This window comes from Poecilia reticulata, chromosome 23 (assembly GCF_904066995.2).
Source record: "Poecilia reticulata chromosome 23, P_reticulata-male-v2, whole genome shotgun sequence".
NCBI classification, from domain to species: domain Eukaryota; kingdom Metazoa; phylum Chordata; class Actinopteri; order Cyprinodontiformes; family Poeciliidae; genus Poecilia; species Poecilia reticulata.
Genome location: NC_088852.1, coordinates 18,863,932 through 18,884,324, shown reverse-complemented (window position 1 = coordinate 18,884,324; position 20,393 = coordinate 18,863,932). Strand labels below are relative to the sequence as shown.

The following is a 20,393-nucleotide window of genomic DNA, read 5'->3' as shown; positions in this document are numbered from 1 at the left end:
GTTTACTAAAATATAGATAGAACATATTTGTAAATATTACCAAAAGTACAACTTCAGTAAAGTATTGTTTGTATATTTTTGTAATATATTTTTAAAATGTACATCTATATATACACATTTATACAAATACATGCAAAGTGCATTTTTAAAATGATTATTCAAAGTATAATTTTAGTATTATATTCTATTAGAATTTTAAGTATATTTCAGAAAAAATATACTTTTAGAAATGTACTTTACATTTTTAGTATAATCTTAAGTATATCCACTTGATAACATACTAAAAATGTACTATAGTTTTCTATAGTACATTTTTAGTATGTTATCATACTAAAAATGATAGACCTGTACTTTTTGAGAAGTACAGGTCCTTCTCAAAAAATTTGCATATTGTAATATAGTTAGGGCTGCACAGTGGCGCAGTTGGTAGAGCTGTTGCCTTGCAGCAAGAAGGTTCTGGGTTCGATTCCCGGCCGCAGTCTTTCTGCATGGAGTTTGCATGTTCTCCCTGTGCATGGTGGGTTTTCACCAGGTTCTCCGGTTTCCTCCCACAGTCCAAAAACATGACTGTCAGGTTAATTGGTCTCTTTAAATTGCCCCTAGGTGTGTGCATGGTTGTTTGTGCTGTGTGTCTCTGTGTTGACCTGCGACAGACTGGTGACCTGTCCAGGGTGACCCCACCTCTCACCCAGTATGCTAGCTGGAGATAGACACCAGCAACCCTCCTGACCCCACTGAGGGACAAAGGTGTAAAGAAAATGGATGGATAATAAAGTTAATTATTGTCCATAATGCAATGATAAAAATTAAACTCATATATTTTAGATTCATTGCACACCAGCTGAAATATTTCAGGTCTTTTATTGTTTTAATACTGATGATGTTGGCATACAGCTCATGAAAACCCAAAATTCCTGTCTCTAAAAATGAGCATATCATGAAAAGGTTCTCTGAACGAGCCGTTAACCTCATCATCTGAATCAATGAAGTTACTCTAAACACCTGCAAAAGATTCCTGAGGTTTTTAAAAACTCCCAGCCTGGTTCATTAGTCAAAACCACAATCATGGGTCAGACTGCTGACCTGACTGCTGTCCAGAAGGTCATCATTGACGCCCTCAAGCAAGAGGTGAGACACAGAAAGACATTTCTGAACGAATAGGCTGTTCCCAGAGTGATGTATCAAGGCACCTCAGTGGGAAGGAAAAAGTGTGGCAGAAAACGCTGCACAACGAGAAGAGGTGACCGGACCCTGAGGAAGATTGTGGAGAAGGTCCGATTCCAGACCTTAGGGGAAGCAGTGGACTGAGTCTGGAGTAGAGACATCCAGAGCCACCGTGCACAGGCATGTGCAGGAAATGGGCTACAGAGAAGCAGCACTGGACTGTTGCTCAGTGGTCCAAAGTACTTTTTCGGATGAAAGCAAATTTTGCATGTCATTCAGAAATCAAGGTGCCAGAATCTGGAGGAAGACTGGAGAGAAGGAAATGCCAGAAGGCCAGAAGTCCAGTGTCAAGTACCCACAGTCAGTGATGGTCTGGGGAGCCATGTCAGCTGCTGGTGTTGGTCCACTGGGTTTTATCAAGGGCAGGTCAATGCAGCTGCTATCAGGAGGTTTTGGAGCACTTCATGCTTCCATCTGCTGAAAAGCTTTATGGAGATGAAGATTTCATTTTTCAGCATGACCTGCACCGGCTCACAGTGCCAAAACCACTGGTAAATGGTTTACTGACCATGGTGTTACTGTGCTCAGTTGGCCTGCCAACTCTCCTGACCTGAACCCCATAGAGAATCTGTGGGATATTGTGAAGAGAAAGTTGAGAGACGCAAGACCCAAAACTCTGGATGAGCTTTAGGCTATCAAAGCATCCTGGGCTCCATGACACCTCAGCAGAGCCACAGGCTGATTGCCTCCATGCCGCATTGAAGGCTGCAAAAGGATTCCTGACCAAGTATTGAGTGCATAACTGAGCATAATTATGTGAAGGTTGACTTTTTTGGTATTAAAACACATTTCTTTTATTGGTCGGCTGAAATGTTCTAAGTTTTTGAGACAGGGATTTTGGGTTTTCATGAGCTGTATGCCAAAATCATCAGTATTAAAACGATTAAAGACTTGTAATATTTCAGTTGGAGCACAATGAATCTAAAATATATGACAGTTTAATTTTTATCATTACATTATGGAAAATAATTACACAATATGCACATTTTTTGAGAAGGACCTGTACATTTAAAATATATTTAAGTATGCCATTTCTTTCACCCTGATAGACCGGACCCCAATTGAAATAGCTGTAGTTCTACTGCAGCTAATGAGGATACCAAACACAATACTAGACCATAATAACATATATTAGATTCAACACAAAAACTACCACACTATGTTCCATTTTTAAGAGTGTAATTTTAATAGTGTGATTTCTTCTTTTTTCTGTAGCCCCTACCCTTACAAAGAGGTCGGGGCTTACATTTGGTCTACATTTCTTACCAGTTGGTGGTAGTAATGCTCCATTAATCAAGTAGATCAACCAGTCTCTTGAAGAGCATCACACTTAGCAATGAGGTCCACCCATACATTGGAACAGGGTCAACCACACCTCCTCTCAAAGTTAATAAATGCTGTCATTCCAAGCTAAGACTCCTTGACCGAACCATTTAGCGAAGACAGGAGCTCTCTGAGAACTGAGAAAAGTTGAAAATACGGACCCTGATATATGACTGCATCACAGAGTAAGAAGATAACTTGTAAACGACCCAATCACAGGTTGATTTTCTCCATACTAGTCAAACACAAACACAATGCTTAGTCAGACTTCATTTCTCAGTAAAAACCTTTACTCTCCTCTAGGTTTCAGTTACTTTGCTTTGCTGTATTTAACTGTAGAAAAAAACATTACTTCATAATGCATCATAGAGAAATAAAACCTTCATGCCAGCTTACCCTGTGGTGAAATACAAACACAGCAGTGATACAGCTCCGAAGGAATATTAAGTTTAAGTTTGAAGTCAAAGCTACACTTGAGGAAAAGAACAAAACTCAGTGTAGGTGAGCAGTCAGGATTTAAGTCAAATGTTCAGTACAACATGAGGTTGATAAAACATTCAGACGTGGCATCTCAAATTTACATTTGTCCCAAAAAAACAATGAGATGCAATACTGGAAGTAAGACAATAAGATATATTTATAACATCCAGAATAATACTTTACACATATTTCACCGTTTAATAGAATTATGAATAAAATGTAAATAAACAAATGGAATTTTTCTCAGTGATCATCACTGATGATCATCATCAGTGATGGCAATGGGAAAAACCATTGCCATCTAAGCTGCTGATGAACCATCTAGCGAGGATGTGTGAAGGCATTTGCCCTCTTGTGTTTTTTCTCCCTGCGCAGAGGGACATGCTGATCTTTCCAGGTTCTAAACACTTTTCTCCTTGCATGGCTGGTGACTTGCATTGACTGAACAGGAGCTGAAGATGATGGAAACGTTGCAGGAGTGAAGCGATGATCCATCGCAGAGGAGGGAGATGGTGAAGCATGCATGATGCTTCTATGCGAGTTCCTGTGGGCTTCTACATGAGTTCTAGTGGGGATGGAGGCAGGTTTGTCAGGTTGCACTCTAATCCTATCCCTCTCTGTAAATGAAGACTTTGCCATTGACATGGATTCACGTGGCCCTTGCCTGGGGTTTCTGGGTACCCTGACAAGTGTAGCCGGCTCACCAGATTTAGATTCTTTAACAGTCATGCAATCAATTATGCAGTCGTTTTTAGTGACTTCGGCCTCTGATAACCGTCTGGGATGGCTAAAGACTGTTCTCTGTTTTTTCTTTTCAGGAACCAAAACATTTACACCTGTATTTGAGAAGTCGTCACTGTCCTCTGCTTCCACTGAGATAACCTCTCTTGTTGGCTCTTCATTGTCAGACTGTTGCCAACTCACTCTTGACCTGCTGCTCTTTTGGTTCTTGTACAATGTTGCTACTTTAGGAGTTTCTGTGTTCCTCTCTTGTCTAGAACCTCTGCCACAGTCTACTGAAGTTGCAGTCAAAGCCATCTTTGCCTTATTGTGAATTTCCCTACCTTCTTCATCTGAGTCAGATAAAATAATCACAACATTTTCATCATTTTGTTTGGAGTTCTCTGAAGTTTGAGATCGTTTCTTCATCTCTGACTCGCAGTGGTTATCTTCCGCATCCAAAGCCAGGTTGTCAATTATACCATCATCTGGAGGCATTTGCACATTCTTGCCGTTTTCGGGGATGCAGTGGTCAGTCTTTCTTTGGGTAGATGATATGCTCTTGTACAGCTCCTTGGACACAGTCATATAGTTGCACTCAGGACCAGATGAATAAGAACAACTGTCCTCAGTGGGACAACTGTCCTCACCTTGTCCTGATGTTGAATCAGGGCTGCCACAGGGGAGTGCGACAAAGGAAACCTGACCACATCTAATGGCTTGTTCTTGATCATCTGGCGTGTCAAAGATGGCCATCTTGGAAAATGCAGATGCTGGTACCAGCTTTGGTGCACAACTTTGTCTTGCACTAACATCATGCTGGTGTATTTGGTTTTCATGATCACCGTCATGTTGCATCACTTTTCCTAAAGCAGGCTCCTCATCCACCAGTTCAGGGTTAAGGTCTGACATTATTACAGGTACCACTTCAAACTCAACATCACTCTCCTCATCAGACTCTTCACTAAATTCCTCATAGAAGTGGTGTGTCTGCCCTCCAAGATCTCTCTTAATACACAAGTGATGTTCTGACTCATCAGCAGTTTCAACAGAATACGGAGTGTTAACGACAGGATTCTGTTCATCCTTCCCATGGGTACTGGAGACTTCTGACAGGATCTGTGAGTGTTCTGTAGGAGTTCAAAGATTAAAAAACATGTTACCTACACACAATACAATAACTGTCAGTTGACTCTTGAAAAAACTGTACATTTTCCAGAACAATGATTAAACATTTTGTCATTTTCTTATGCTAACTTCCATCATTACTCCATAAACATATCTGGAAAGTAGGGGTGCACCAATTCATTGGCATTGATTTCCTTAAGTTTGGGAGAATGGTCATCAGCCGATTCTTCATGTGAAGCCGATCTCATCCTTAATCTCATCTACCCCAAAGGTCTAAAAACCAATACTGTTGTCTTTTGCTCTCCTGTGAGAGAGGTTTTATTGACAGACCTGCTCACCAGACCATGTCTGCACATTTGCAGTAAACAATACTCACCCCACTATTGTCAATTCGGCAACTTTCTTAATACTTTAAGTGATGATTCAGACAAAAAAAAATGGTATTGGCCAACATGGGAATCAGCAGGTCAGGCTTTTTAAAGATTGGTTATCTGCCAGAAAAATTGGTGCACTCCTACTGCTAATCAACCACTGGTGACATCTTTTCCTTCTTGTAAATGACACCATAACTTGAACAGGTAAAACCTGAACAGTTTTACCTGTTCAGGTTTATGCAATGTGTTGGAAAAGAGATTTAAAAAAATGTTGAAAAATTGTACAGCTTCATAATATTTTGGATCAAATGTTTTCTATTAGCTTAAAAAAATTTTTTTAGTGGAGTACACCAATTGCAGTGTTTTGGGCCATCAATACCAAAAAGCCTAATCTTCCTATTCTGATTTTGGCCGATACTGATTTGTTTTGTCTGAAAAGTTGCTGAAACTTGTTAACCATGCAGTGCTGATGTGGGCAGGTCATCAGTCTGCCACCTCTCACAAATAGGGGCTCACTGGCTGATTTTCAGGTCTTTTCAGAGGTAGATAAGATCGGTTGTACATGAAAGTATTGGCTGATATCCTACAATTAAGAAAATTGGGATTGATTAATTGATGCACTCATACTTTAGTCTATTCCTCAGAAAAATGCCATCTGTCTTCCATCCAAAGACACCTCTGGAGGTTAAAGGTTACATGTATAATTGGCATGTGGTTCACCAGGCTGCTCACCTTTCTTCTCAGAACTTGATTTTGTAGTTGTCCTCAAACCATCTTCTTCAGGTGACTGACCAACTGTGAGGGAGCCCAGCTGAGAAACGGTTAGGTTAGAACTTTGCTTGTGCTCATTGTCTTTATCAGAGGTGGAGGCCTGGGGGTGGCTGACTACCAAAGTGGGAGGTGATGTGCTGGTTTTAGGTTGGGGCAGAGAGTCGTGTTGCTCAGAGGTTCTGTTGGTGAACACACCATGTTCTCTTGCGTACCTAAATTCGGAAACCGTGGTAGCAATCCATTCACATATTTGGTCATTTGTCAGTATATTGTCTGTAAAGACACCGACAGTGGATGGTTGACAATTAAGAGACGAACGCAAGAACATTTTCTGATAGAAGCTTTGAGAATCTTTCAGAACGTTTCTTATAAAACTAAAACATTGGTGTGAAATTAATATTGGTCTGAATGGGGAGACTCTGTCACTAAATTGTTAAAGGGATCCTTTGTTGAGCCTCCAAGTACTTCTTGCTTAGGGACACTAAAACACACCAAAGACTGCAGGCCCATTCAGTTGAGCATTCGTTAGTTTGTCCCTTTTTGTCCACCTTACATGTAAGAACTGTTTTCTCTAGGAGACGTCCAAATTGCAAAGTTGTGAAATGGAAATTCTAGCTCTGATCCTTATTTTAAAGAGTAAGGCTCTCCATGGCTTGAGTGAAGGAATGTAGTGCTTGCTTTGATCTTTAGTGAAATTGATAGGTCTTTGGTTCCTGAGATTTTCTGTTATGATTGTGCCAAGTCCAGTTGATTCTAAGTAGAATGACGAGCTTCTGTAATCTTCAGAACATGATGACAAAATGTCATTCCTTGGTTATAGCCGCATGTAATTTCACAGAGGATCATGAATCATCTTTTGGCCGAAGGAACACCCACACTTCTAGGAAGTACTTGACTTGTCTAGGGAAATAAAAAGAAACAGCCAATTAAAGATTAGATGTAGAAACACAGTTCTAAATGCACAAATCTATACATTCCTAGCTTCTTACCTGGTTTAAAAGAGTCTTCGCCATCTACTCCAACAGTTTCTCACTGAAGCTAAACTAAGTAGTTGTCCCATCTCCAAGAATTCATCCAGTGACAATCAGTGTGACTAGTAACAGTAACCTTCTTCACTATACAAAAACTAAACAATCCTCTTGCAAGTAATCTTTCACCAATCTACTCTGTTGCAGTTACTTACACAAGTAACTGGATCACTACTTTGTCATTTTCCTTAGTAAATTTAACTCCCTCTTGAATCTTGGTAGTGATATCTGGTCTGAGATGATTCAATCACGCCATCATACCACGCAGTTGGAAATACAGTCACTATTGAGTTTCCACAGGTCATCTGACAAGTTAGCCTACACTAAAATGCCCAAAGAGACCTGAAAAAAGGAATACGGCTGGCAAAACATAGGTACAGGCAGACCATTGAGGAACAGTTTAACAACAGGCACCAGTTTGCTTATTAGGAACTGGTCCATAGAGGATGCCGTCTCTTTTGCACTACACACAGCCCTGACACGTCTGCAGCATCCTGACACTAGGATGCTGCAGATGACTTCAGTTCAACATTTAACACCGTCATCTCGGAGTAGCTGATACTGAAGCGCCACAACCTGGGACTTTCAACATCAATGTGCCTTTGGATCAGGTACTTTCTCACCCACCGACCCTAGGTGGTGAGAATAGAAGACCGAACATCATCCACCCTGGTCCTCAATACAGGCACACCACAGGGCTTTGTGCTTAGTCCTGTTCTTTTTACTCTGTTCACCCATTACTGTGTAGTCATCCACAGTAATGGATGACTACACAGTCATCCATTACCCTAATGTTAGAACCCTGTTAGAACCCTCTAACAGGGTTCTAACATTTGCAGATGATACCACTGTGGTGGGTCTGACAAACAATGAGGCAACGTACAGCAGGGGTGCTCAAGTCCAGTCCTTGAGAGCTTACCGTCCTGCAACTTTTAGATGAATCCTTATTCCAGTAGATCAGGATCAGCAACAAGCCATTCATTTGTTTCAGGTGTGTTGGAGTAGAGATGCATCTGAAAGTTGCATGATGGTAGGTCTCGAGGACTGGACTTGAGCACCCCTGCTGTACAGATAAGAGATCCCGCACCTGTCCCAGTTCAGTGAACAACCTGGTGCTTAACACCAGCAAGACCAAAGGTGTTTACTGGAGTACAGGAGGTCCAGGAAGACAGTGCACCCACCTATTAGAATTTTAACCGAGATAGTGGAGTGCGCAGGCAACATCAAATTTCTGGGCATCCACATCACCTCGGACCTAACCTGGTCACTGAACACTTCTTTCTGACAAAGAAGGCCCAACAAAGACTCTTCTTCCTCAGGAAATTGAAAAGGGCTGGACTTCCTGCTCAAATGCTCAAGAAATACAGAACCATGATTAAGAGCATCCTCTGCCTCAGTATGACTGTGGTACAGCAACTGCACAATCCAGGACAAAAAGGACTTGGCCTGGGTTGTGAAAACTGCCCATTGGGTCATGGGGAGTCAGTTACCAAATCTGGACCCAATATATACTGGCAGACTGCATAGAAAGTCCAGTTGTTGCTGATCCCACCCAGAACACAAACTGTACCTCAACAACCACGTTGCTAAAGAACAGCTTCCCCTGGTCCGCCCAAGAGCTGTGAAATTAATCTGTCCACTTTCCATCTGCTTTGCCCCCCCTGCAAACACACTACACTCTTATGTTGCACCCTAAGGACTGATTAAGACTTTGCCTATTTAATCATCACTGAGGGTACCACTCCAATTTCATTATACTCCAGAAACATAATGACAAATAAAAATATAATGTCTTATGTTGCTGAGCTATGAGGAATTTCTCTCTAAATGTAATATTTCCATTTCTTCTGGAGAATATGCAAAAGTTTTTAGTGCCATTTCTGCAGAGACTTGCATGTTATTCAGACAGAAGCCAAGACTCTGTTATCAATCTTCCATTCTTTCTTTCATACATTTTCCTATTGGAAAAATATACTGCTCAAAAAAATAAAGGGAACACTTAAGTGTACACTTAAGTGTTTAAGTGTTCCCTTTATTTTTTTGAGCGTGTATATCTCAACCCTCTTTTTCATAACAATAAGAACCTGATGCCTTTTCCAAGAGGTGAATTCTATTCCTGCTGTTGTACCATATTAGAATCACTTTCGGGTTAATATGTCGGAATTTTATTTGGTTGCTCCCAAATCACTTTCTTCTCAAGAGTCCTTTAAACACACACACAGAATCTACCTAAAGAAGTTAAATTCTAGCATTGCTGTAAGCTTTACCTGTTTTAACCTTTGCCCAGAGTCTATAACTCATTTTTTTCTGAATGTGTCCTCATTCTAAAATATTTTTAAAATATTTTTCTAACCATGTTGACTCAAAAATATCAATAGGTTTCCGTTTTATTGGGAACATGTTTCAAGAAAGTGGCCAAAAGGAATCAGATGATTCTTTACCAATGTATTAATCGTTAAATAGATTTCATATTAATTTATGGAAATGAAAAGATAATTTTTGAAGACAAGACCAGATTTTTCTGTTTTTCACTGAGCTTAAGTAATATGTGCTTACAATTAAACCTTCAATTAACCAAAAACTACAAAATGGGCCTGTTTCCAACTTGGTATTGTGGACAATCAGTCTTAAATTACTTTGACATGAGAGTCCTTGGAACATATATCACACTTAGTATAATTGTTTAAATTGTGGAAGAGTATTGTGACTGTCATTTTGTTCTCATTTTGTTTCAGTTTATGCTCCCCCTGGCCAATTTTTTGATATGGGGCACCATGTTGGTTTTAGAAGCTTTCTATAGCAGATGAACCATCAGATTAAACACAATAAACGGGCAGGAATCTGCTAGCTCCCCCTAACGTAAGAAACGTTTGCAGATGGAAATTCTAATATCTAACGCTGGTGAAAAAGACATCGCTATATCAATGCTGTGACGCAAACCGTTTCCGAATTAATTCTGTTAAGTAAACTGGGGTTGAATCACTTTCAGGTCTGTACAGCAGGATAACTTCATTTGCGTGTTCACTCGGTGGTCTGAACAAAAAAGACAAGCACTTACTCATTCTGCTGGTTCCTACTGAAGGCGTACAGTTGCTCTCAACTTGAAAGTTACTTCCTGTTTTTTCGGCTCATGAACTTCTAGCAAGTTTTGCCAAAATGCACGCTGGGCAAATCCACAAACATGAGTTAGACTGAGGTCACGCGACTTGAGAAGGACCTCGCTGCAGAAAACAAAAAGGGGCGGGGACAAACCGTCTTCTTCTTTTTCCTCCTCCTCCCCCTCTTCCATATACATAATATAAGTGTAGACCCCGCATTGGCTGCTCCGGCGCAGGAAATACGGCGGCCATCTTGGAGCGGTATACCCTCCTTTGCAGGAAATACGGCGGCCATCTTGGAGTGGTATACCCTCCTACTTTGCTCAATCAAAACAGCAGGATACCTCAGCACTGAGGGATATTGTTGTTATGATCGATAACAACAATATCCCTCAGAACTCGTTGGCTGAAAAACATTATATATATATATATATATATATATATATATATATATATATATATATATATATCCAATATATATTAGGCTATTCAGTATTAATCATTATTTATTTGTGTTTGTATAGTTATATAAATATGTATTAATATTACAAAATAATTTATTAAATAAATTATGAATGGCTGTGTGCTTTGTAATATGCTCATCATACATCAATATCAGAATATTCCATTCCTATTCTATTGTTATAGCCACTAAGCATATTTAAATATGCTGCACTATGTATTAAAAACATACTTAAATAATACAATTGTTTATAAATGTAGCTTTGATAGATGTTTGAATTTGGTTTCCAGTAACAAAAAAGCGTGTTATGATCGATTAAATGCGCTGATACGTCATTGTGCTGCTAAACACATAACGCTGAGTGGAGTGGTGGACCGCTCCAAGATGGCCGCCCTAAATCTCGTCAGCGACAATAGGCGAGAGCGGCCATGCCCATGAGGCGTCTATTCTTATATTATGTCTATACTGCTCCTCTTCCTCCTCTTCTTCTTCTTTTCTGTTAAGGCGGATCGCAAGCATACCGTCACCTACTGTACACGAGTCTGTAGCAACATTTCTTTACATCTATTAAATTCTATATATTAATCTTGTATTTTGAAGAAAAATAAATAATGCTTTTCTTTATCTATAAATATCCATTTTGTTTCCTTCATTTACTAATATTCCTGTCATGATTTCAGCCCTTCAGCTCCACCTTCAGTGGGCTGATTACTCATTACCCTCACCTGCTCTGTGCTGCTCCCTATTTAAACAGCTGCTCGTCACCAGCTCAGTGCGAGATCGTCTGTTGCCACTGTCACAGCTTTCAAGCCTTGTCCATGTTCCAAGTAGTCTACTGGTTTTCTGATCCTGCCTGTTTTTTGACCACTGATTTTGCCTTTTCCCTCTGCTCTGAAGATTGTGCCCTCCTGTTGCTGAACCCTGCCTGGTCCTGACCCTGCCTCCTGGTTGCCGTCTATTGGATTACCTTGCCTGAGAAACCCCCGTGCATGACCCTGGACTGTGTTAACGACTAGCCTCTGGTTTGTGGATTTTGTCCCTGTCATCTAGTTCCTCCCTGAGTCCCTGCGGCCCCCTCTGCCCTTTCACCCTACCCCCTCCAAGCTGGCTCCCCGACCCCGCTGGTTCCCCACTTCCTCACTCACCAGTGTGACCACTCCCTGTGGAACCCACCCCCTTCCCTTTATTTAGTAATAAACTTTTTGATCTGATCTCTGGTCTTGGCTGCGTTTTGGGTTCTGGCTGATTTTGCATACTCGTTACAATTCCTTTAAGATTCCATTCTTGACCTGTCCTTCCAACCATTCTTTTCAAATACTCCATTTCAGATTCATATGTTCATACATGTTCTACATTTTCTTTTTCACCACATCCTTCACATTTATCATTATTTTTCCTCCCTATTAAATATAAAATATAATTCAAATAGGTATGACCTACTCTTAATCTGGTCATAATTATTTCTTCCCTTCCCTTCATTAATATTTCTAATTAATACTGATTTTTGTACTTTATATAATCTTCTCCCTTTCTTATCTTCGTTCCACCTTTTTTTTTATTTTTTTGCCATTTTTCCATTTCTTTACTCTTAATGAATGATTTCCCTTCCCCTTTCCCAAAAGGAATTATAATCATTATTGCCACTTCTAAAGCCCTTTTTGCTAATTTATCTTTTCATTTCCTTTAACCCCTTCATGAGCTGGTACCCAGCAGAACCAAACATCAATGCCATCTCTATATAATCTAAATAAACTACGCTGAATTTCTAATACTAAATCTTTCCTATTATTTCCTTCTCCCTGAATACTTTCTAATACTGCTTTAGAGTCTGTACATATCACCACTCTGTCTGGTCGAACCTCCTCTACCCACTGTAAGCTTAATATAAACAGATAGGTGATCTGATAGTCTTTTGGAGATGTGGATTTAAAACTCTGGTATGTATATTCCTATTCCCACACATCCTTTAAGATGAGAGGTATGATTTGAGGTAGTTATAATATGATTGCCTTAAATATACATCAGTCTTCACCCCTATTTCATTTAAATTCCAGTCGTTTTTCATTTTAAGAAGTCTCATGTCTACATTTACCTCAGGAAATAACCATGAAGGAATAACACTAGTCGGATTAAACTGAGCCATTTTCTTATCCTCTAATCCATACATTTTGATCTTTACTTATCATCCATCCAAAACCATTACTCTGGAACTTTGCATATTCCCAACAGTTTTGTAATATAATTGATGTTATATTGTCTTCATTACTTTTCATTTTCATCCAATAAACTAAAGCTAATTTTATTCTCATTTCCAGCGGAGTCTCTCCAGTCTCTATTAGAAGAGCATTAATAGGTGTCGTTTTCACCACTCCTGTACATATACGTGTAGTCTATCTTTTGTAGTGTTGTTTTAGCTGCTGCTACATATATAAAACTGCCATAATCAATTATTGATCTCATAAGAGCCCTATATATATTTAATAATGACCGTCTATCTGCACCCCAGTTAATTCCAGCTGTGGCTGATTTAAATCTACTTATTTAAAACTTTCTTACATTTAGTTTCTAAGTTATCTATATGTGTTTTCCATTAATAAGAACTATAATAATCTAACCATAATTCTAGATATTTAAATTCTTTAATCCTTTCAAAAGACTGTCCATATGTTATTGTTCCTGTATCAATATTTCTCTTATTTGTAACAACCATAAAACAAGACTTGCTTGCTGATAACTTAAAACCCCATTCATACGACCATTTTTCTACTTTAATTGCCTTCTTAATCTTTCCTACTACATTTTTTATATTCTTTCCCCTCATCCATATGACCCCGTCAACTGCATACAGTGCAGAATTTATACACTGCTCAAAAAATAAAGGGAACACTCAAATAACACATCCTAGATCTGAATGAATGAAATATTCTCATTGAATATTGAGAATATTTAGGGTTATGGTCACCGGAAATAAAACCGCGAGGCATTACCACTTAACGTGGTCCCACAGAGCTGAAACTTTGTGGGGGTGTTCAGTCCGACCCCATGGACCGTATGCCACCGGTTGTTCAATCCAAGCACGCCCCCGTGGGCTCGATCCGCCCCCCCCCATTCCTAAAAACGGCACCGGCCCCCCAGCAAAAACCGTAGTAGCTGGAGCTATAAAAATCGGTACGTTTAAAGAGCTAGACGAGATCGCAAAGCCTGCCAAGCCGCTTCGCGATCGGATCAAAATTGCCCTGTCAGCGCCCGTTAACAGCGGGGCAAAATCACATAGGTTTAACTGTACATTTCACAGTTAAACCTATGGAGAAACCCAACTTTTTTTACCAGAATCTAAGTCCTGCTGCCTTACCAGGGGCACGAACTTCCAGGGCCTGCGTACTGCTGGGTGTAGTCCGAGGAGGGGTGCTTAAGTGTGGGTACACGTGCTCGGCCGGTGGGCCTGGCAGGCCCGGTTCTCAGTTGACGGCGAGTAAAAGTCTAAGTCCCATCCAGGGACCGGACAGGGGGCGCTCGGCCGGAAGAGGCTGGGGAGGGTAGCCTCTCCCCGGTCAACCCAAGGCCACATCGTGAAACTGAGTTGCCTTACCAGGGGCACGAGCTTCCAGGGCCTGCGTACTACTGGGTTTAGTCCGAGGAGGGGTGCTTAAGTGTAGGTACACGTGTTCGTGTGGAGAGCCTGGTTCTATCGGGGGTGGGGGGGTTCCAAGACTGTGTCTGACCCCGGAGCCAAGTCTGGGTGTGGGCCTGGAGGTCAAGGCTATGTGGAGTTCCATGCAGCCTGGATGTCTCTGCCTGGATGTCTGTGCCTGGTGCTGCAGGCCTGGATGTCTGTGCCTGGATGTCCAGGCCTGGATGTCTCTGCCTGGATGTCTGTGCCTGGTGCTGCAGGCCTGGATGTCTGTGCCTGGATGTCCAGGCCTGGATGTCTCTGCCTGGATGTCTGTGCCTGGTTCTGCAGGCCTGGATGTCTGTGCCTGGATGTCCAGGCCTGGATGTCTCTGCCTGGATGTCTGTGCCTGGATGTCCAGGCCTGGATGTCTCTGCCTGGATGTCTGTGCCTGGATGTCCAGGCCTGGATGTCTCTGCCTGGATGTCTGTGCCTGGATGTCCAGGCCTGGATGTCTCTGCCTGGATGTCTGTGCCTGGATGTCCAGGCCTGGATGTCCCAGCCTGGATGTCTGTGCCTGGTTCTGCAGGCCTGGATGTCTCTGCCTGGATGTCTGTGCCTGGTTCTGCAGGCCTGGATGTCTCTGCCTGGATGTCTGTGCCTGGTTCTGCAGGCCTGGATGTCTCTGCCTGGATGTCTGTGCCTGGTTCTGCAGGCCTGGATGTCTCTGCCTGGATGTCCCAGCCTGGTTCTGCAGGCCTGGATGTCCCAGCCTGGATGTCTGTGCATGGTTCTGCAGGCCTGGATGTCTGTGCCTGGTTCTGCAGGCCTGGATGTCTCTGCCTGGATGTCCCAGCCTGGTTCTGCAGGCCTGGATGTCTCTGCCTGGATGTCCCAGCCTGGTTCTGCAGGCCTGGATGTCTCTGCCTGGATGTCCCAGCCTGGTTCTGCAGGCCTGGATGTCTGTGCCTGGATGTCTGTGCCTGGTTCTGCAGGCCTGGATGTCTCTGCCTGGATGTCTGTGCCTGGTTCTGCAGGGTTATGGTAACTGGAAATAAAACCGCGTGGCATTACCACTTAACGTGGTCCCACAGAGCTGAAACTTCGTGGGGGTGTTCAGTCCGACCCCATGGACCGTATGCCACCGCTTGTTCAATCCAGGCACGCCCCCGTGGGGTCGATCCGGACCCCCCCATTTCTAAAAACGGCACCGGCCCCCCAGCAAGAACCGTAGTAGCTGGAGCTATAAAAATCGGTACGTTTAAAGAGCTAGACGAGATCGCAAAGCCTGCCAAGCCGCTTCGCGATCGGATCAAAATTGCCCTGTCAGCGCCCGTTAACAGCGGGGCAATTTCACAGTTAAACCTATGGAGAAACCCAACTTTTTTTACCAGAATCTAAGTCCTGCTGCCTTACCAGGGGCACGAACTTCCAGGGCCTGCGTACTGCTGGGTGTAGTCCGAGGAGGGGTGCTTAAGTGTGGGTACACGTGCTCGGCCGGTGGGCCTGGCAGGCCCGGTTCTCAGTTGACGGCGAGAAAAAGTCTAAGTCCCATCCAGGGACCGGACAGGGGGCGCTCGGCCGGAAGAGGCTGGGGAGGGTAGCCACTCCCCGGTCAACCCAAGGCCACATCGTAAAACTGAGTTGCCTTACCAGGGGCACGAGCTTCCAGGGCCTGCGTACTACTGGGTTTAGTCCGAGGAGGGGTGCTTAAGTGTAGGTACACGTGTTCGTGTGGAGAGCCTGGTTCTATCGGGGGTGGGGGGGTTCCAAGACTGTGTCTGACCCCGGAGCCAAGTCTGGGTGTGGGCCTGGAGGTCAAGGCTATGTGGAGTTCCATGCAGCCTGGATGTCTCTGCCTGGATGTCTGTGCCTGGATGTCCCAGCCTGGTTCTGCAGGCCTGGATGTCTCTGCCTGGATGTCTGTGCCTGGTTATGCAGGCCTGGATGTCTCTGCCTGGATGTCTGTGCCTGGTTCTGCAGGCCTGGATGTCTCTGCCTGGATGTCTGTGCCTGGATGTCCAGGCCTGGATGTCTGTGCCTGGTTCTGCAGGCCTGGATGTCCCAGCCTGGTTCTGCAGGCCTGGATGTCTCTGCCTGGATGTCTGTGCCTGGATGTCCAGGCCTGGATGTCTGTGCCTGGTTCTGCAGGCCTGGATGTCTCTGCCTGGATGTCTGTGCCTGGATGTCTGTGCCTGGTTCTGCAGGCCTGGATGTCTCTGCCTGGATGTCTGTGCATGGTTCTGCAGGCCTGGATGTCCCAGCCTGGTTCTGCAGGCCTGGATGTCTGTGCCTGGATGTCTGTGCATGGTTCTGCAGGCCTGGATGTCTCTGCCTGGATGTCTGTGCCTGGATGTCTGTGCCTGGTTCTGCAGGCCTGGATGTCTCTGCCTGGATGTCTGTGCATGGTTCTGCAGGCCTGGATGTCCCAGCCTGGTTCTGCAGGCCTGGATGTCTGTGCCTGGATGTCTGTGCATGGTTCTGCAGGCCTGGATGTCTCTGCCTGGATGTCTGTGCCTGGATGTCTGTGCCTGGTTCTGCAGGCCTGGATGTCTCTGCCTGGATGTCTGTGCATGGTTCTGCAGGCCTGGATGTCCCAGCCTGGTTCTGCAGGCCTGGATGTCTGTGCCTGGATGTCTGTGCATGGTTCTGCAGGCCTGGATGTCCCAGCCTGGTTCTGCAGGCCTGTATGTCTGTGCCTGGATGTCCCAGCCTGGTTCTGCAGGCCTGGATGTCCCAGCCTGGTTCTGCAGGCCTGGATGTCTGTGCCTGGATGTCCCAGCCTGGTTCTGCAGGCCTGGATGTCCCAGCCTGGTTCTGCAGGCCTGGATGTCCCAGCCTGGTTCTGCAGGCCTGTATGTCTGTGCCTGGATGTCTGTGCCTGGTTCTGCAGGCCTGGATGTCCCAGCCTGGTTCTGCAGGCCTGGATGTCTGTGCATGGTTCTGCAGGCCTGGATGTCTGTGCCTGGATGTCTGTGCATGGTTCTGCAGGCCTGGATGTCTGTGCATGGATGTCTGTGCCTGGATGTCCCAGCCTGGTTCTGCAGGCCTGGATGTCTCTGCCTGGATGTCTGTGCATGGTTCTGCAGGCCTGGATGTCTGTGCCTGGATGTCTGTGCATGGTTCTGCAGGCCTGGATGTCTGTGCCTGGATGTCCCAGCCTGGTTCTGCAGGCCTGGATGTCTGTGCATGGTTCTGCAGGCCTGGATGTCTGTGCATGGTTCTGCAGGCCTGGATGTCTGTGCATGGTTCTGCAGGCCTGGATGTCTGTGCCTGGATGTCTGTGCCTGGTTCTGCAGGCCTGGATGTCTCTGCCTGGATGTCTGTGCCTGGATGTCTGTGCCTGGTTCTGCAGGCCTGGATGTCTGTGCCTGGATGTCTGTGCCTGGTTCTGCAGGCCTGGATGTCTGTGCCTGGATGTCCCAGCCTGGTTCTGCAGGCCTGGATGTCCCAGCCTGGTTCTGCAGGCCTGGATGTCTGTGCCTGGATGTCCCAGCCTGGTTCTGCAGGCCTGGATGTCCCAGCCTGGTTCTGCAGGCCTGGATGTCCCAGCCTGGTTCTGCAGGCCTGTATGTCTGTGCCTGGATGTCTGTGCCTGGTTCTGCAGGCCTGGATGTCCCAGCCTGGTTCTGCAGGCCTGGATGTCTGTGCCTGGTTCTGCAGGCCTGGATGTCTGTGCCTGGATGTCTGTGCATGGTTCTGCAGGCCTGGATGTCTGTGCATGGATGTCTGTGCCTGGATGTCCCAGCCTGGTTCTGCAGGCCTGGATGTCTCTGCCTGGATGTCTGTGCATGGTTCTGCAGGCCTGGATGTCTGTGCCTGGATGTCTGTGCATGGTTCTGCAGGCCTGGATGTCTGTGCCTGGATGTCCCAGCCTGGTTCTGCAGGCCTGGATGTCTGTGCATGGTTCTGCAGGCCTGGATGTCTCTGCCTGGATGTCTGTGCATGGTTCTGCAGGCCTGGATGTCTGTGCCTGGATGTCTGTGCATGGTTCTGCAGGCCTGGATGTCTGTGCCTGGATGTCCCAGCCTGGTTCTGCAGGCCTGGATGTCTGTGCATGGTTCTGCAGGCCTGGATGTCTGTGCATGGTTCTGCAGGCCTGGATGTCTGTGCATGGTTCTGCAGGCCTGGATGTCTGTGCCTGGATGTCTGTGCCTGGTTCTGCAGGCCTGGATGTCTCTGCCTGGATGTCTGTGCCTGGATGTCTGTGCCTGGTTCTGCAGGCCTGGATGTCTGTGCCTGGATGTCTGTGCCTGGTTCTGCAGGCCTGGATGTCTGTGCCTGGATGTCCCAGCCTGGTTCTGCAGGCCTGGATGTCCCAGCCTGGTTCTGCAGGCCTGGATGTCTGTGCCTGGATGTCCCAGCCTGGTTCTGCAGGCCTGGATGTCCCAGCCTGGTTCTGCAGGCCTGGATGTCCCAGCCTGGTTCTGCAGGCCTGGATGTCTGTGCCTGGATGTCTGTGCCTGGTTCTGCAGGCCTGGATGTCCCAGCCTGGTTCTGCAGGCCTGGATGTCTGTGCATGGTTCTGCAGGCCTGGATGTCTGTGCCTGGATGTCTGTGCATGGTTCTGCAGGCCTTGATGTCTGTGCATGGATGTCTGTGCCTGGATGTCCCAGCCTGGTTCTGCAGGCCTGGATGTCTCTGCCTGGATGTCTGTGCATGGTTCTGCAGGCCTGGATGTCTGTGCCTGGATGTCTGTGCATGGTTCTGCAGGCCTGGATGTCTGTGCCTGGATGTCCCAGCCTGGTTCTGCAGGCCTGGATGTCTGTGCATGGTTCTGCAGGCCTGGATGTCTGTGCATGGTTCTGCAGGCCTGGATGTCTGTGCATGGTTCTGCAGGCCTGGATGTCTGTGCCTGGATGTCTGTGCCTGGTTCTGCAGGCCTGGATGTCTCTGCCTGGATGTCTGTGCCTGGATGTCTGTGCCTGGTTCTGCAGGCCTGGATGTCTGTGCCTGGATGTCTGTGCCTGGTTCTGCAGGCCTGGATGTCTCTGCCTGGATGTCCCAGCCTGGTTCTGCAGGCCTGGATGTCTGTGCCTGGTTCTGCAGGCCTGGATGTCTCTGCCTGGATGTCCCAGCCTGGTTCTGCAGGCCTGGATGTCTCTGTTGCTCCAGGCCCGGATTTCAAATTCGTACGGAACCTAGGCAAACTATATACTGGAAGAACCGGGCGAGTCCCAGGAGTGCCCCGGTGGTCTCCGATTTCGCCTAGGACGTTCCCCCGATTTTTAACGAATTTTTAAGCGATTTGCGCCTAAGCGGGCCCGGGGGGGGGGGCGAGTAGGCGGTCCGGAAGGCCCGGAACCCGCTCATGCCGTACACCGTTGGATCCGGGCCGCTCCGGGGATTACTAGGGTGGCCTCCGTTTCGCTCCAGGACCTTCCTGCGGTCGTCTATGGGTGTTTAACCGTCTACCGGAAGTCGGGTCAAAAGTACCCTTTCCCGCGGTCCAAACGAACCGGGACTGGCACCATCGTGCTCCTGGGATGCCCCCGGTTCGGGTGATGTCACTCCCGGAGGCCTGGACCAAAGTCCCGGTCCCCTAGGCCCGGTTCTCTGTCGAGGGTCTCAGCCCTCGCTCATCCCCCGCTCAGCCCCGCCCGACGCGAGTATCTTCATCGGCTGCTCCAACATCATCATCCTCAGCGCCACTGTCATGTGCCTTACCAGGGTCCCGAAACACGACCCAGACCCCGAACGCTTGTTCGGATCCGGACATGTCATACATCGTTGGAACCGGACGAGTCCCAGGAGTGCGCTGGTGGTGTCCGATTTGCTCCAGGACCTTCCTACGATTTTTAACGAATTTTTAAGTGATTTTCGCCAAAGCGGTCCCATTCGGTCCCCCGAAAAAGCGGTCAAAACGGACGGGAACCCTGGCATGTCATACACCGTTGGAACCGGGCGAGTCCCAGGAGTGCGCTGGTGGTGTCCGATTTGCTCCAGGACCTTCCTACGATTTTTAACGAATTTTTAAGCGTTTCGCGGAAAAGCGGTCCAAAAAACGGCGAAAAATGCACTTTTTCGGTAAAAACGCACCATGGCCCGATAGTCCGGACTCCGGGGAACAGCCCCGTGCCCTCCGTTTCCTTCTACCGCAAAGAACGACCGAGATATTAGCACCGGAAGGTCCGGTGCACACTAAAATGTCCGGTCTTTTTTTACTTTCACTTT

The 20,393-nt window shown here is 46.0% G+C and overlaps 1 long non-coding RNA gene across 1 annotated transcript; it reads right to left on the bottom strand.

The window, feature by feature from the left end:
- Window positions 1–2,386: 2,386 nt before the first annotated feature.
- Window positions 2,387–10,321, bottom strand: LOC103459582 (uncharacterized). The gene is made up of 3 exons (XR_014086082.1): window positions 10,107–10,321; window positions 5,982–6,920; window positions 2,387–4,877 (listed from the first exon to the last, which is right to left on the bottom strand). It is a non-coding gene; the product is annotated as an uncharacterized LOC103459582 (long non-coding RNA).
- Window positions 10,322–20,393: the final 10,072 nt, after the last annotated feature.